Source organism: Chiloscyllium punctatum, chromosome 18, assembly GCF_047496795.1.
Source record: "Chiloscyllium punctatum isolate Juve2018m chromosome 18, sChiPun1.3, whole genome shotgun sequence".
NCBI lineage: Eukaryota > Metazoa > Chordata > Chondrichthyes > Orectolobiformes > Hemiscylliidae > Chiloscyllium > Chiloscyllium punctatum.
The window spans coordinates 78,763,025-78,780,164 of NC_092756.1; the positions used below are offsets into that span (position 1 = coordinate 78,763,025).

The 17,140-nt window shown below is 43.6% G+C and overlaps 1 non-coding gene across 1 annotated transcript; it reads right to left on the reverse strand.

Annotated features, from left to right (window-relative positions):
- Positions 1 to 12,960: 12,960 nt before the first annotated feature.
- Positions 12,961 to 13,033, reverse strand: trnar-ccu (transfer RNA arginine (anticodon CCU)). The gene has a single exon. It is a non-coding gene; the product is annotated as a tRNA-Arg (tRNA).
- Between the last annotated feature and the right edge of the window lie 4,107 nt (positions 13,034 to 17,140).

Consider the following 17,140-nt stretch of genomic DNA (forward strand, 5'->3'; position numbering starts at 1 on the left):
TTGTCCAAATATTCCTTCCCTTCATTTACACTTCCTTTGTAACTTCCACGGGTGGCAAGATATTGCGAGGTGTTGGAGAATCAAACCATCCCAGACAACTGCAGCACAAGGTGAACACCGTAATGAAGATGATGACACCAACAAACAGTATGATGATCATAAAACTGTAAAAATAACTTGGGTCATTCAGCTTTTGGGTGATGTGAATGGCCAATCCTGTGAAGGTTGAACTGTTTGAGAATATCCCCATGTCTTCAAAGTTGCCCCTTAGGCAACCAGGAAAAATCCCAGAATGAGTCTCTAATGGCAACTTTTATCGTACAGGACCAGTGATCCTTCTAGTTAGTATAGCTGGGATAGGCCATTGTAACCACTTACTACCAAGCTGATGATGCTGGTTACTATGACAACAAGAAAATCGGAAACACTCAACTGATGATCAATTTGTCTCAGGAAGAAATTTTCAAGGGGTTGTCAGTAATTGTCAGTATTTTCTCAATAGTACTGCACTTTGGTTGAGAGGAACAGGTGTGATTTAATCCATACGGACAGTTTACAAATGCAGAAACAAGCCATTGTGTCTTACTGTTAGATTCTTGAGGAATGAAATCCAACAAGAAGGAACTGATCTGTGAAAAGCAAAAGAAATGATGTACAATCCCTAAACTGAGCAGAGAGACGCGATAACATGTGGTCATCAGAAACATGAATTAAAGCAAAAGATTGAGGACGCTGGAATTCTAAAATAAAACATTTTATTTTAGAGAAATTCAACAAATCTGTCAGCATCTCTGTAGAGAGAAACAGTTAACATTTCAAATCCAAAATGACTCTTACTCAGAACATTGAACCTCGAAACATTCTTCTCTCCATCTCAATGTGTTGAAAGTTTGAAAAACTCATTTATTTATTTAAAAATCACACAACACCAGGTTATAGTGCAACAGGTTTAATTGGAAGCACACTAGTTTTCGGAGCGACGTTCCTTCATCAGGTGATTGATGATTTATTTATGGACATCTTTCATCCAAAATACTCCACTGCTAATTAAATATGTTTTAAGAATAGTTGCTGCTTCAATGTCAGAACCAAACTGCACACAGCAAGCTCGCCCAAAAAGCTCATGAGATGTGGCCAGTTAATGTGTGTTTGGATTAATGGATAAATACCCCAGCATTCGTTGCATAATCTACTATTCTCACTGCTCTTCTTACCACAACATATCCTTCTCTCCCACTCAACTCCTCCAATGTCTGACCACCTTATACATTCCTGATGAAGGGTTTTTGCCCGAAATATTGATTCTCCTGCTCCTTGGATGCCGCCTGACCTGCTGTGCTTTTCCAGCACCACTCTCATCTTGGTTCTGATTTCCAGCGCCTGCAGTCCTCACCTTTGACTTCTTATACTGTAGCACTGTACAAAGTAAGGTCAACAACCTGCTTCCAACTGCTCAACCCTGTTAAACATCCTTTTTTAAATCCCTATTTTCCAAGGTTGTTTCAACTGGATTAATATACAAAATTGTTACTTGCAACCAGTTCCCAGGCGATTAATGTTCAATTTCCAGAAGCTTCAGGCTGGACAATCATGGAGGATTAGCAATCGTTAAGTGAACAACAGGATTCGACACTTTTACATTAGGACCATTGAAAGTTGGCTGCTGTCATGATGCTAACATTCTCTCACAGGATTGGCATGCCCTGGCCGCCTATTGACTCCTGCCATGATGCCACCAGCTAATTCATTAACCTGTCCTCTCCCCTTTCAGTATTCCGAAGGGGCAGATTCATCTGGGACGCTGTGGTCCTCAACAACTCCCCAACACTGATTCCTGGTCTCGTGGCTCCTCACGGTCCAGGATCCTAAGTACTGATTTCCTTGTCCATCTTTCCTGTATTCACTACTCATGAAGTTACCTCCTATATGCTGAGGAGATGGCTTTGTTAACCAATTCCATTCAGTCCATAGACATACTCCAAGCATCCAACTGCCTACCATTTTAATTCTGTATTCTGATCCCATTCTGACCTCATTGTTAATTCAACACTTAAAGCCTTCTGTTCTTAATAATAATTTCAACCATTTCAGAGCATCACCACTATGGTTTCTATTGCAGAGCAGCTTCTGATAAGGTTTCTCCTGCTCTCAACTAATTTTCTGTCCTTTTCCTTCTCCCATGTTCCTGGCAACCAAGTGACTGCTGTGTCCCTATTCAGTGATGCTTGCTGAACCCCAAGAGCTGCCCATCTGATCAGAGGGCCAGCAGCTCAGCAGCACACCACAAGCAATGGTCATGGCTGGGACGGCATAGGCAAAAAGAAGGTAGCTTGAGGGCCTTATAAATGAGTAAGTACGAGGACTTGGGATGGTGCAGTTGCCCTCCCACGGCTGGCAGTGTACCAGTGGAGGTGGGAAGAGGCCCCTAGTTGACCGCTTAAGTGGGCAAGCCTTCCTGACTCTGGCAAATTGGCACAGTGGTAGGAAGATGTCAAGGACACATCAGCACCTTCCCACCACCTTTCCACGCACACCTACTTCCCACCCATGGTCATTTAGCTCTGCTCGTCTCCCCCCAGCTGCTGCTTGATCTGATAACAATTTCCACCATTGTTTTTTTCTTTCCGTGGTCTTTTCCTGTGGTGCAGGAACCCTGATTCACCCAATATTATTGAAACAGGAAACTGGGCCATTTAATCTCCAGGCCCTTGCTGTGGGTAAATTCACTGCAGCTTTCTATTTTATTCACTGCACTTTACTGACTGTAAAGCACTTTGTGTTTTCAAATGACACTAGATAATCACAAATAATTTATTCCTACCCTAGATACTGGGCTTGAATATTCTGACCTGTGGCAACACAATGAATTAACATGCTGTTAATGCAGCACTATCTCAGCTTTGGATGGAGCAATGTGTTAGGAGAAAGTGAGGACTGCAGATGCTGGAGTAATGTGTTCTTAATCCAATTATTTTCACACCCCTGTTTTGGGAACTGAAGGTATCCTGCTGAGCACAGAGATAAAGCTGGACAGGGGTGTTTTGTCTGTGTCACTCATTGGGGAATCTATTTGCAAATAAACTGACTTCCAATGACCTCTCAAGAAGATGTGCAGTTCCTGTTAGAGGACATGCCACAAATTTGGCCATTCAGACCCTCAAGTGTGCTTTACCTTTGGAACTCCAGGTGACTCAACAGCTTGATATGGCTGTTGTTTTTTTTTTAAAGTTCAAACTAGAGTTAATGGAATCTCACAATCAAAGAAGTTAGTGACAATTCCATTTATGGAATGCCTGGGAATTTGGATGAGTGCAGAGCACCGAACAAAGACACACCAAAACCTTGTGGGGTGATGGTGGTGTAGAGAATGTATGTTAATGGATTGATAAACCAGAGGCCCACACTAGATCACGTAAAGGCATGAAATTTCAGATTACTTCCACCCCCATGACAGCTAAATTTAATGAATAAATGTGAAATGTAAAAGTAATCTCAGTAATTGTGACTATAACACCTATAAGTGATTGTTATAGATGTTTAAGTGATGTGGTTAACAGCTCATATAAAGCACTAACTATGGTTCCATTTTTCTAAACAAGTCGCTTTTCAGAAAATGAAGCTGAACAAAATTGCATGCTTTATCATTTGTTGTTACAAATTACCCAAAATGCACAGTCACAAAGAAAATGAGGATTCACAGAGTCCTATGGCATGGAGACAGGCCCTTTGGCTCAAACTGGTCCATGCCAACCAAAATGTCATCAACACTAACCCCATTTCCCTGCACTTGGCCCATATCCTTCTAAACCTTTCCTGTCCATGTATTTGTCCAAATGTATTTTAAATAGTAATAATGTACACCCCTCAATCACTTCCACTGACAGCTCATTCCATATGCATACCATCTGTGTATAATAAAATTGTGCCTCAGGTTCCCTTTTATTCTTTCCCCTCTAACCTTAAACTGATGCCCTCTAGTCCTTGATTCTCAAACCCTGGGAAAAAAGACTGCATTCAGTCTATCAATGCCTGTCATGATTTTATACTTCTTTAAGACTTCCCCCTCAGTCTCCTATTCTGTAAAGAAAAAAATCCTAGGTTGTCCAACCTCTCCCTTTCACTCAGACTGTTGAGTTCTGGCAACATCCTTGTAAATTGCTTCTGCACTCTTTCCAATTTAAGAACTTCCTTCCTATAGCAAGGTGGCCAAATCTGAACACAACACTCCAAGTGCGGCCTCACCAGCATCATGTACAACTGCAGCATAACTTCCACACTTCTATACTCAATGCCCTGACTGATGAAGGCCAGTGTGCCAAAAGCCGCCTTCACAGCCCTGTCTACCTGTAAATCATCTTTCAGAGAATCGTATACCTGAACTCCAAGATCCCTCTGTTCCACTACACTGCTTAAGGCCCTACCATTCACCATGAAATTCCTACCTTGATCTGATTTTCCAAAATGTAAGACCTCTTATGCATATTAAACTCCAGTTGCCATTTCTCAGCCCACTTTCCCAGCTGATCAAGGTCCTGCAGCAATTTCTGTTAACCTTGCTCATTGTCCACGATACCTCCCATTTTAGTGTCATTTGTAAACTTACTAAGCATGCCTTGTACATTCTCATCCAAATCATTGATATAGATAACAAACAGTAATGGGCCCAGCACTGTCCTCTGAGGGACTCCACTAGCCACAGGCCTCCAGTCCGACAAGCATCCTTCCATTATTACCCTATGTTTCCTACCATCATGCCAGTTGTGTATTTAGTTTACCAGTGGCCCCTGGATTCCATGCAATCTAACCTTCTAGACTAGCCTACCATGTGGAATCTTATCAAAGGCCATATTAAAATCCATATAGACTGTTAACCACCTGCCCTCATCAACCTTCCTGGTCACTTCAAAGAACTCAAACAAATTTGTGAGACATGATCTCCGACACATAAAGTCACTGACTATTCCTAATCTAATCCCGTCTTTCCAAGTGCATGTATCTGTATATCTTATCTAATTAATAAAAAAAATCAGTGTGAATTCTTGTCAGTTCCAATTTCAACAATCCCTGCACATGCACCTCATACATAGACTTTTACATCACACTGGTCTCCTAATGTTCTGTGTGCACATTGTCATTGGTTATTACTCTGACATATTCCCTTTTAGAGGGTGACGTTACTTCAGAGTGTTTTGTTCCTGTAGTGAGTGTAGTTATAGCTTGTTGATAATCCATTTCTGTTGCTGGGGAACAGTGAACCTCCTGGACTGATGGTCATTCTGTAAATCTGTGCAAATGATGAAATCACTGCTTCCTGATCCACTGGCTACAGTGACAACACAGCTTTTCTCAATGTACAGTATGTCGATGTCTGCAGGTTATGATGATATATCTATAAGAAGGATATTATGAAACTTGAAAGGATTCAGAAAAGATTTAAAGGATGTTGCCAGGTTTGGAGGGTTTGAGCTGGAGGGAGAGACTGAGTAGGCTGGGACTGTTTTCCCTGGAGCATTGGAGGCTGATGGGTGACCTTACAAAAGTTCATAAAGTCATGAGGGGATGGATAGAGTGAGTCAGTCTAAAACTTTAGGGCTGAGGTTTATGGTGAGAGGAGTAAGATTTAAAAGGAACCTAAGGGGCAACTTTTTCATGCAGAGGGTGGTGCCTGTCTGGAATGAGCTGCCAGAGGAAGTGGTAGAGGATGGTACAATTACAACATTTAAAAGGCATCTGGATGGGTACATGAATAGGAAGGGTTCAAAGGAATATAGGCCAAATGCTGGAAAATGCGACTAGATTAATTTTGGATATCTGGTCAGCATGGACAAGTTAGTCCGAAGGGTCTGTTTCTGTGCTGTACAGCTCAATGTCTCTAACGTTGTTCACATTTGTTTTGAGGTGGAAACTGCTGTACACAGGTCCCAAATTTCCGCATCAGATGACTTGCTCACAGTGTTGAATATGTTAACCCTGACTTGCTCTCCAGTGCTCAGCTCTGGCAATAACTTTGGTACACTGCAAAGTGTTTCCTAACCCTAATCCTATCTCAGGTCATTTCACTTTGATTTTGACATTTATGTCTGTTACTACATCTGGCATCACTCAGTTTTTGCTATTGGAGAATTAGTTTGGGTGCAATGCGACATTAATCTTTCAACTAAATTACTTTCCATGCTTTCAGTCAGTGAATTTGTCCACTTAAGGACTGCCTTGTACAAGTCTGTGCAGGATTTGCCTCATTATTTTACAATCTTTCCATTTGACTGGGGGCAGTGTGAACTTGATGTTTATTGTTGGATTTATTAATCCTTTATGAAACTTCTGAAATCTTCACTTGTAAATTGATGACCATTGTCACTCATCACAAAGTCTGAAACGTTGTAATGAATGAAGTCTATTTTCAGGCACTCTGCAATTTCACTGGTAGTGATTGATGTTGGTGTAATTCCAATATAAGGTGTCCTCACTTAAGGTGTTAAGGTTGAGTTCCCGTGAGTTTAGACAAAAGGTCTTTAAGTGAAGCATTGATTCCTGAACAAAATCAGTGTTAAAAACAGAGCTGGGTTCCATAGGGCCCTCCTGAGCAGAGAAAAAAACATTGAAACATTATAATTGCCACTGATAAGTTGCAATACAATACTATGTGTACTTTAAGTGGTTAAATTTTTATACTGGTAAACTATGAAAACAAAAATGGAATATTTTATTTACAGCACCCCCCCATAGCAGGCCGTCTGAAATGGCGCTAGGCACCTGCGCAGGACTTGGGCAGGAACAGGGCTTTGTTATTTGGGATCCAAGCTACCTGCTAGAGCAATCACCAGTTCCTGGCTGCACTAGAGCCCAAGCATAGTGGTACCTTTATTGTGAGTCCACTGCGATTGTTACTGACACCGAGGTTTGCTCATATCACTGTGTGGTGGGGCTCTGCTTCTTGGCTAGCTGTTGGGTCATGGCCTTCCTCTGGCTCTTGGTTGTAGCTCGATCATAGCTGGGCTCCGTGGCATTTCCTCCCCTGACTCTTTGGGAGGCAGGGTCATGGTGTTTTTGCGGCATGCATCGTGGGAATGCTGGGAATTCTGGCCCGGGAGAGGAGAGGGGAGGTTGGTGGCATATCTGGTCTGTATGGAGTGTGGTGACTCCTACATTGTTCCAGCTGTGGGTTACAGTCTGCTGCGGGGGTCCCAACAGTTTGGCCATGGGCTCTCAGCAGGGAGGAGGAAGGTGGGGCTGCCAAAATCGGAAATTGACAGTGCTCTGAGGACCAGTAAATGCAGCCCGATCATGTTTGGGTATCAGTGGTGACCTGCGTGATCTCTGGGGGGATGATACTGGGTGAAGGCTCCCTCATGAGGAGCTCGAGCAGTGGTCTAGCTTTTGGTTCAGCCACATTTGGGATACTGCATACAGGTCTGGTCGCCATATTAACAAATGGATGTGGCTGCTTTGGAGAGGGTGTAGAGAGGTTCACCAGGATGTTGCCTGGGTATGGAGGGCGCTAGCTATGAAGAGAGATTAAGTAGATTAGGATTATTTTCATTAGAAAGACAGAGGTTGAGTCAGACCTGATTGAGGTCTACAAAATAATTGAAGGTAGACAGGGTGGATGGCAAGAAGCTTTTTCCCAGAGTGGGGGACTCAATTACTAGGGGTCATGAGTTCAAAGTGAGAGGGGAAAAGTTTAAGGGAGATAAGTGTGAAAAGTTCTTTACGCAGAGGGTGGTGGATGCCTGGAACACTTTGCCAGCGGAGGTGGTAGAGGTGGGCACAATAGTGTCATTTAAGATGTATCAAGACAGATACATGAATGTGCAGATGGATACAAACCCTTAGAAAATAGGGGACAGGTTTAGACAGAGGATCTGGATCAGCGCAGGCTTGGAGGGCCAAAAGGGCTATTCCTGGACTGTAATTTTCTTTGTTCTAGGTCGGAGAGCAGAGTGGTCTCAAGTCTGAGTGAGAAAGATCAAATGGTGGCAATTGTGTCAGGAATGTAGCGTACTCAATTAAACAACAATAAAACAAATATTGCAATGCTCAGCAACCTTTCCAGACCTAATAATGCAATGACATTCACACAAAACAACTCCAAAAGGGGCAGCAGGAAACAATGACTCCCTGTAGTCAGCATAGGCAAGTTAACGGGTTCCTGTAAGATTGAACGGCTTCATTCATGGTCTGCCTGGGCTGCCATGTGTCACAGGCCGCTCTTCAGTTTGTTTTGTTTTGTATTCTTTCCAAGTCCAGTGCTGGCTGGTAATGGTCATACCGCAGTTAGGTGAAAGTAGGTATTGATGCTGGAAATTAGAGTCAAGTGTGTGGTGCTGGAAAAGCACAGCAGGTCAGGCAGCATCCAAGGAGCAGGAAAATGAACTTTTCAGGCAAAAGCCCTAGACTACACCTCCTCCCACCTCTTGTAAAATCTCCATCCCTTATTCCCAATTTCTCCGCCTCCACTGCATCTAAAGGGAACTATAGAGCTATGAGGGAGGAGCTGGCCAAAGTTCAATGGTGCAATACCTTAGCAGGGATGACAGTGGAGGAACAATGGCAAATATTTCTGGGTATAATGCAGAAGATGCAGGATCAGTTCATTCCAAAAAGGAAGAAAGATCCTATGAGGAGGCAGGGGTATAACATAGCAAAGATGAGTGGGAAAACAGAGGACTGGGAAGCTTTTAAAGAACAACAGAGGATTACTAAGAAGGAAACACGCAGAGAAAAAATGAGGTACAAAGGTAAACTGGCCAAAAATATAAAGGAGGATAGTAAAAGCTTTTTTAGGTATGTGAAAGGGAAAAAATGATTAAGACTAAAATTGGGCCCTTGAAGACAGAAACAGGGGAATATATTATGGGGAACAAAAAAATGGCAAAACAGTTGAATTGGTACTTCAGATCTGTGTTCACTGGGGAAGGCACAAGCAATCTCCCTGAGGTAACAGTGGCTGAAGGACCTGACCTTAAGGGAATTTATATTTGCCAGAAATTGGTGTTGGAGAGACTGTTAGGTCTGAAGGCTGATAAGTCCCCGGGGCCTGATGGTCTACATCCCAGGGCACTGAAGGAGGTGGCTCTAGAGATTGTGGATGCGTTGGTGATTATTTTCCAGAGTTCGATAGATTCAGGATCAGTTTCTGCGGATTGGAGGGAGGCTAATGTTGTACCACTTCTTAAGAAAGGAGCGAGAGGGAAAGCAGAAAATTATAGACCAGTTATTCTGACCTCAATGATGGGAAAAATGCTGGAGTCTATTATAAAGGATGAAATTACGACACATCTGGACAGCAGTAACAGGATAGGTCAGAGTCAGCATGGATTTATGAAGGGGAAATCATGCTTGACTTATCTCCTGGAATTTTTTGAGGATGAAACTCTGAAGATGGACGAGGGAGATCCAGTGGATGTAGTGTACCTGGACTTTCAGAAAGCCTTTGATAGAATCCCACATAGGAGGTTAGTGAGCAAAATTAGGGTGCATGGTATTTGGGGCAAAGTACTGACTTGGATTGAAAATTGGTTGGCTGACAGGAAACAAAGAGTAGTGATGAATGGCTCCCTTTCGGAATGGCAGGCAGTGACCAGTGGGGTATTGCAGGGATCAATGCTGGGACTGCAGATTTTTACAATATATGTTAATGATATAGAATATGGTATTAATAGTAACATTAGCAAATTTGCTGATGATACAAAGCTGGGTGGCAGGGTGAAATGTGAGGAGGATGTTAGGAGATTACAGGGTGACCTGGACAGGTTAGGTGAGTGGACAGATGCATGGCAGATGCAGTTTAATATGGATAAATGTATGGTTATCCACTTTGGTGGCAAGAACAGGAAGGCAGATTACTACCTAAATGGAGTCAAGTTAGGTAAAGGGGCAGTACAAAGAGATCTGGGTGTTCTTGTACACTAGTTAATGAAGGCAAGCATGCAGGTACAGCAGGTAGTGAAGAAGGTTAATAGCATGCTGGCCTTCATAACAAGAGGGATTGAGTATAGAAGCAAAGGGGTTCTTCTGCAGCTGTACAGGGCCCTGGTGAGACCACACCTGGAGTACTGTGTGCAGTTCTGGTCTCCAAGTTTGAGGAAAGACATTCTGGCTATTGAGGGAGTGCAGTGTAGGTTCATGAGGTCAATTCCTGGAATGGCGGGACTATCTTATGTTGAAAGATTGGAGCAACTGAGCTTGTGTACCCTTGAGTTTAGAAGACTGAGAGGGGATCTGATTGAGACATATAAGATTATTAAAGGATTGGACACTCTGGAGGCAGGAAACATGTTTCCACTGATGGGTGAGTCCCGAGCCAGAGGATACAGCTTAAAAATAAGGGGTAGGCCATTTAGGACAGAGATGAGGAGAACCCAGAGAGTGGTGGATGTGTGGAATGCTCTGCCCCAGAAGGTAGTGGAGGCCCAGTCTCTGGATTCGTTTAAGAAAGAGTTGGATAGAGCTCTCAAGGATAGTGGAATCAAGGGTTATGGAGATAAGGCAGGAACAGGATACTGATTAAGGATGATCATCCATGATCATAATGAATGGTGGTGCAAGCTCGAAGGGCAGAATGGCCTACTCCTGCACCTATTGTCTATTGTCTATTATCTGTTCCCAGGTTGATCAGTTCCACCTCAGGAAGTCCGAGATGGTCTCCTTCTTCCATGATCTGAACTTCCCTTCCCACGTGGTTGACGATGCCCTCCAGCCCATCTCCTCCACTTCACGCACCGCCACCCTTGAACCCCACTCCTCCCAACGCAACAAGAACAGAATCCCCCGGTCCTCACCTTCCACCCCACCAACATCCGCCTACATCTCATCATCCTCCGCCACTTCCTGCCACCTACAAACGGACCCCACCACCAAAGATGTATTTCCCTTCCTACCCCTATCAGCGTTCAGAAGAGACCATTCCCTCCACGACTCCCTCATCAGGTCCACATGCCAACTCCCCCACCAGCCCACACCCCACCTGGTACCTTTCCCTGCCACCGTAGAAAGTGCAAAACCTGTACCCACATCACTCCCCTCACCTCCATCCAAGGCCCCAAGGGATCCTTCCACATCCGTCAGAAATTTACCTGTACCTCTACCAATGTCATCTGCATTCGTTGCAGTCAGTGTGGTCTCTTCTACATCAGGGAGACAGAACGCCTTCTTGCGTATTGTTTCAGAGAACATCTCTGGGACACCTGCACCCACCAACCCCATCGCCCTATGGCTGAACACTTCAACTCCCCCTCCCACTCCACCAAGGACATGCAGGTCCTGGGCCTCTTCCACCGCCAATCTGTTACCACCCAATGCCTGGAGAAAGAATGCCTCATATTCCGCATTGGGATCCTACAACCACACGGGATAAATGTGGATTTCAACAGCTTCTTCATTTCCCCTCCCCCCATATTATCCCAGTCCCAAGCCTCCAACTTAGCACCACCCTCCTGACCAGTCCATCACTATCCCCCCTGACCTATCACTTTCTCCCTCACCTTCATCCACTTATCGCTTTCTCGGCTACCTTCCACACTGCTCCACCCCTCCACTCCCCATTTATCTCTCAGCCTAGGCCCACAACCCTCATTCCTGATGAAGGGCTTATGCCTGAAGTGTCGATTCTCCTGCTCCTCGGATGCTGCCTGACCTGCTGTGCTTTTCCAGCGACACACTCTCGACTCCTCCATGGTCCTTAATCTCACTGCTCATACATAACTAATAGAGCACTTCTTTTGCCTTTCTCAAACTGGACTCAATTCCACAATAACTTGCCTGGATATACTTCAATGTATTTTTTTCTTATCTCCTTCAGGATAATGACTCTAATTCTTTTGTAGAAAATACTGTTTTGGTCACCCTTAGAAAAAACATACTTCGCCTTGAGAAAGTACAACAAAGTTTCACAGATTGTTTTCTGACATAAAGGGTGATGAAGGAGAGATTGAATAGACTAGGCCTATATTCTCTAGCATTTAGATAAATGAGATTTACTTCTTGGAAAGAGGATTTATGTTTTTACAAAGTCTAGTGCTATCTAGTTTTGTGGCCAAATGGATAAGGGGCCTGGCCTCCTAAACCAGGCGTTGTGGGTTCAAGTCCCACCTGGGGTAAGGTTAAATTCTAAATGACTGGGGTAATAATGGCCAATCCTAGGAGAATGCTACTCTGAGTGGGAACCCTTTGTGGTTTTAGAAGGTGGTCAGTCAGGGCTGAGAGCAGGACAAATCCCTTCAGTCAAAGGGCAGTGAATTTTTGCATTTCCCACATCAAAATAGCTGTGGATCACCATTCATTGAGTATATTCCAAAGATTTTGGGTTATTAAATGATGTCAATACAGTATTATGGGTGAACTGGAGGTTGAAAATCTACTGCAATTTTGTTTAATGACAGCACAGGCTGGAATGTTCGCTGCTCGTTGGATGCTGCCTGAACTGCTGTGCTCTTCCAGCACCACTAATCCAGTATGGAATGGGAAATTGTCCATTCTCCTATTTCTTATGTAATGACCTTCCAATCTAGTTCCAGCTGCCATTTTCCATGAATGGCCCACTGAGGTTGTGGCCTATATTATTTGAAGGTCACAATATTAAACAGTTCCCGTATGGTCAAACTGAACCTGAAGGCAGCAATTCAGAGCCATTGCTGCTGCCAAACTGTGTGTGTGTTTCACTGTAGAGCCTGGTCAGTGCCACATCAGCTTTGCTCCCCTTCTACCAGACAACAATCCAAAAACATGGAAAAGCTTTACACCTGGAGGAAGTTACAGAGAACATTGTTTAGAATGTGCTGTCAGATGTTCTGCATCTGACTGACCCTGCGTTTCTTGCTCCCTCTCACAATACCAGAAATTTATGCAGATTCTTCCTATATCCACTTACCAGATATTTTTGCAGATTCTTGCTACATTCACTTTTTTAAATTAGTGGATATTTCTCCCTCACTCTGGTACAGTTATCCTAAAAAGCTACCTCACCCCAGATGGGACTTGAACCCACAATCCCTGGCTTAGGAGGCCAGTGCCTTATCCATTAGGCCACTAGGGCTGAATAGGGAACAGTGTTGTTGAAACAGTAAATAATCTTCATTGTGGTAATATTGAACCTGTCCTAAGAGGGGCCAACAATAAAATTAAGTTATTCAACAATCTGCTGATCTGCAGGAAGCAACAGTCCACATTCAGATCTGTTTGTCTGTGAAACTGTTAAAATAAGAATGCTTTGAGTTTACAGGAACTGCTTCCTCCGCTTCTGCTAACGTTCATTCCTACGTTACAATAGTGATTAATTCAGAAATATTTAATTAGCTGTAAAGCACTTTGGAACAGTTACCTGAGATTGTTGAAGGCGTTATGGAACTGAAAGTTTTTCTCAAGGATTTTTATTTAAATGACAGTGCAGAGTCTCAAAAGAAGCTGTTCCACCATTTCATTGCAATTACATTTCTGCAACATAGCAGTAGCAGTGTTCCATTCAGCCTGCTCCACTATTCTATCTCATGGCCAATACTGACATCAACACAACAAAATCTATTGCATTTTGTGTTACAGTATGAAAGCTTGTGGTGACAAATGCTTGCACACTTGCACTTTCATCTTCTCCCTGAACATTCTGGCCTTTGCTGAGGATCAGTAGGACAAGCTTCCTCCCAGATCTCAGTGACCTAGCCTGGCATCTCTGACAGTCTAGAACAGAAGAAATAGGAACAAGTGTAGATCATTCAGCCCTTCAAGCCTATCCTACCATTCCATAAGATCATGGCTGATCTGCCCCAGGCCTCAACTCCTCTGTCACGCTAGTTTATCACAGCTCAAAACTCTGCAATATTTCAATAATCTATCTTACCTCCATCTTAACTACTTGCAGTGATCTAATTTCCACATCTGTCTGGAGTAGAGTTCCAGATGTTCACTATCCTCTGGCAGAAGAAATTCCTTGGCATCTCAGTTTTAAACAAGTGACCCCTTATTCTGTAACTATGTCTGAGGACTCCTTTATTAACAATGCTGCCCGTCTCCTTTTCCTTTGTGCCTATTTTTCTGGAAGTGTGAATACCCTTGAATATTGAGTTCCCAGTCTTGGTTACCCTGCAACCACATCACTGTAATATCTATGAAATCATATCCACTTATATCTATTTGTGGCATCAACTGATCTATTCAGTTCCTAATACTGCAACCATTCGGATAAAGAGCCTTTAATTTTCAACATTATTATTTATTCTGATTATAATTTCTGCTACACTCTTCTGCTTACATATTCTGCCCCATATTATTTGATTATCATTTATCTCTTCACGACCTTGCATCTCTGTTCTCTCTTTTTGATTTTTTAAATCTTCTCTTCAACTGAACCCACTCTCCCACTAATTAGTTTAGAGTCTCATTTATTTCCCTAGTTATGTAAACTATCAGGACACTGATCCCTGTTCTAATTAAGCTCGTCTCAATGAAACAGCTCAGTCTTTGTCTCTCCCTTTGCCTCTCCCCCCAGCACTGGTATCAGTGCCCTATGAATTGGAACACATTTCTCCCACACCAAGCTTTGAGCCTCCCACTTACCTCGCTAATCTTATTTACGCTATATCAATTTCCATGTGGCTCAGGTAGTAATCTGGAGCTTATTACCTTATGGTTCTGCTTTTTAATTTGGCCCTAATCCCTCAGCACAATCCTTTTCTTCATTTTGTCTGTGTGATTGGAGCAAACTCGATCCTTCCTCTTCCACTCTGAGTTCTTCTCCAGCCCCAAAGAGATGTCCTTAACTTTGTCCCCTTAACTTTGATTCTCTGTCTTTGCTGCAGAGAACATTATTTATTCCCCTTTTTCCTATCACTGCTACATTTCTGTTTTCGCCCGACACTTGAGTGGTGCTCTGTACCTTGATGCTGTGGTCATTTTACTCATCCTCCCTGCTGTCAGTGACCTAGTCCACAGCAGGAGCAAGAACCTCATCGCTATTGGACAAGGGTACTGGCTAAGGCTCCTTCAAAGCTAAGTTCTGGATCCCTGTACCTGCCTCACCCACAGTCACACCTTCCTGTCAGGGGCCATGGAACATATTTGTAATTAAAGGATGTGACTGTTTCCTGAAACATAGTGTTCAGGTAACTCTTCCCTTCCCTGGTATGTCGCAGTGTCCACAGCTTGGACTCCCGCTTATTAACTCTGAGCTGAATTTCCTCAAACAGCCAACACTTGCTGCAAACACGGTCAATGTGGGTCACACTATTGTCTACCAGCTCCCACATATTACAGCTGCAACACATCACCCAGCCAGCTCCCTATCTCTATTCTATTTGCTTCATTTCTTTCAAAAGTGCATTCCCTAATTGTACTCAAGACGTAATAACGTCTTCTGATTTAAAACACTTAACCAATCAAAGGGGACACAGCAGAAATGCTGATCAATCATCTCCCTGTTTTCCTGTGATGCCACATTTCAGCTGTAATTGATAAAACAGATTGAAGAAGCTTTCTGTTTGCTACTTGTTCTCTCCTGATGCTACCTGTCTCATGCTACCTGTACTCTCAGTCTGCTTCCTGGTGGTGCTGACCTGCTGCATCCTCCTCCCAGTACTCCCTGTTGACCAGGATGTGAATTGTTTGATAGTGGAGCCATCAAATAAGAGCTGAAGCCTTTTCTCCATATTCCCACTGCTGAAACATCACAGAATCATAGAACATTATAGTGCAGAAGGAGGCCATTCAGCCCATCATGCTTCTACAAGGTGACAAGAAGGCATTAGTCCTACTTCGCAAATACATAGACACACTCAAGGCTCTTGTGGTACCATAGTCATGCCCCGACCTCAGAGGTCCTGAGTTCAAGCCCCATATGTAATGGAGCAGTGTCATAACATATTCATAGAATCCCTACAATGGAGAAGCAGGCCATTCAGCCCATCAAGTCCACACCAATCCCCCCCCCCTCAAAGAGCGTCCTGCCCAGACCCACCCCATCCTTACAACCCTGCATTTGTGTCACGGCTAATTCACTTAGCCTTCATATCCCTGGACACTATGGGGCGATTTAGCATAACCAGTCCACCTAACCTGCACATCTTTGGATTGTGGGAAGAAACCAGAGCACCTGGAGGAAACCCACACAGACTCGGGGGAGTGTCTGCATGGAGTTTACAGAGTCGCCCAAGGCTGGAATCAAATCAGGTTCCTGGTGCTGTAAGGCAGCAATGCTAACCACTGAGCCACTGTGCCATATTGAAATTAGGTTAATCTTTTTTATACACAGAGACACCAAACCCTTGCAAAGTTGACTTATGAGGCATGTGCTTGTAATATTCCACTCAACAAATAAATATCAGATTCATTAAAGTTTGACTCCAGCACTGCCCTTCACCAATTGGCTTTCCAGAGCATTGAAAATCCCACAAGGACTTATCATAGTGCTGGGTTTTTTTTAAACAGCTTCTGCTAAGGTTATGATTGGGGGTGCTAGTGTTGGACTGGGGTGTAAAAAGTTAAACATCACACATCACCAGGTTATAGTCCAACAAGTTTAATTAGAAGCACTAGCTTTCAGAGCGCCGCTCCTTCCACACAATCCAAAAGCTAGTGCTTACAATTAAACTTGTTGGACTATAACCTGGTGGTGTGTGAGTTTTAACTCTGCTAAGGTCAACTTACTCACCTCATCAGAGCCAAGCAACCCATAGGGTGTGCTACAACATGAGGTACAGTTCTTAATTCCAGGGCCCTCAAAAAGGAAACCCTGAAAATCCATCTCTCCCCTTCCAGAGAAACATAGAAAATAGGTGCAGGAGTAGGCCATTTGGCCCTTTGAGCCTATACCATCATTCAATATGGTCATGGCTGATCCTGCAATCTCAGTATCTGAGTTTAAGATTAGAAGTGCCATGTGCCTGGGAGCAGCCTGGCTTTAAGGCACTAAGACAGGCTCCTTCAATCTTCCTGCTCACTGTTCTCAGCAGGAGTCTGTATGTGAAGCCAGGCAGGAGAATGTGATTCAGGGAACGCTATTTGAGATGCTGAAAATATGGGACATTTTGTAAATGAAGAGCATCTGAGTTCTCTTCATCATCTTTCACAACACTTTCAATCCCTTTACACACAGGTAAGTAGATAGCAGAAGACCACAAACTGTAGGGCAGAAGGAGGCCATTTGGCCCATTAA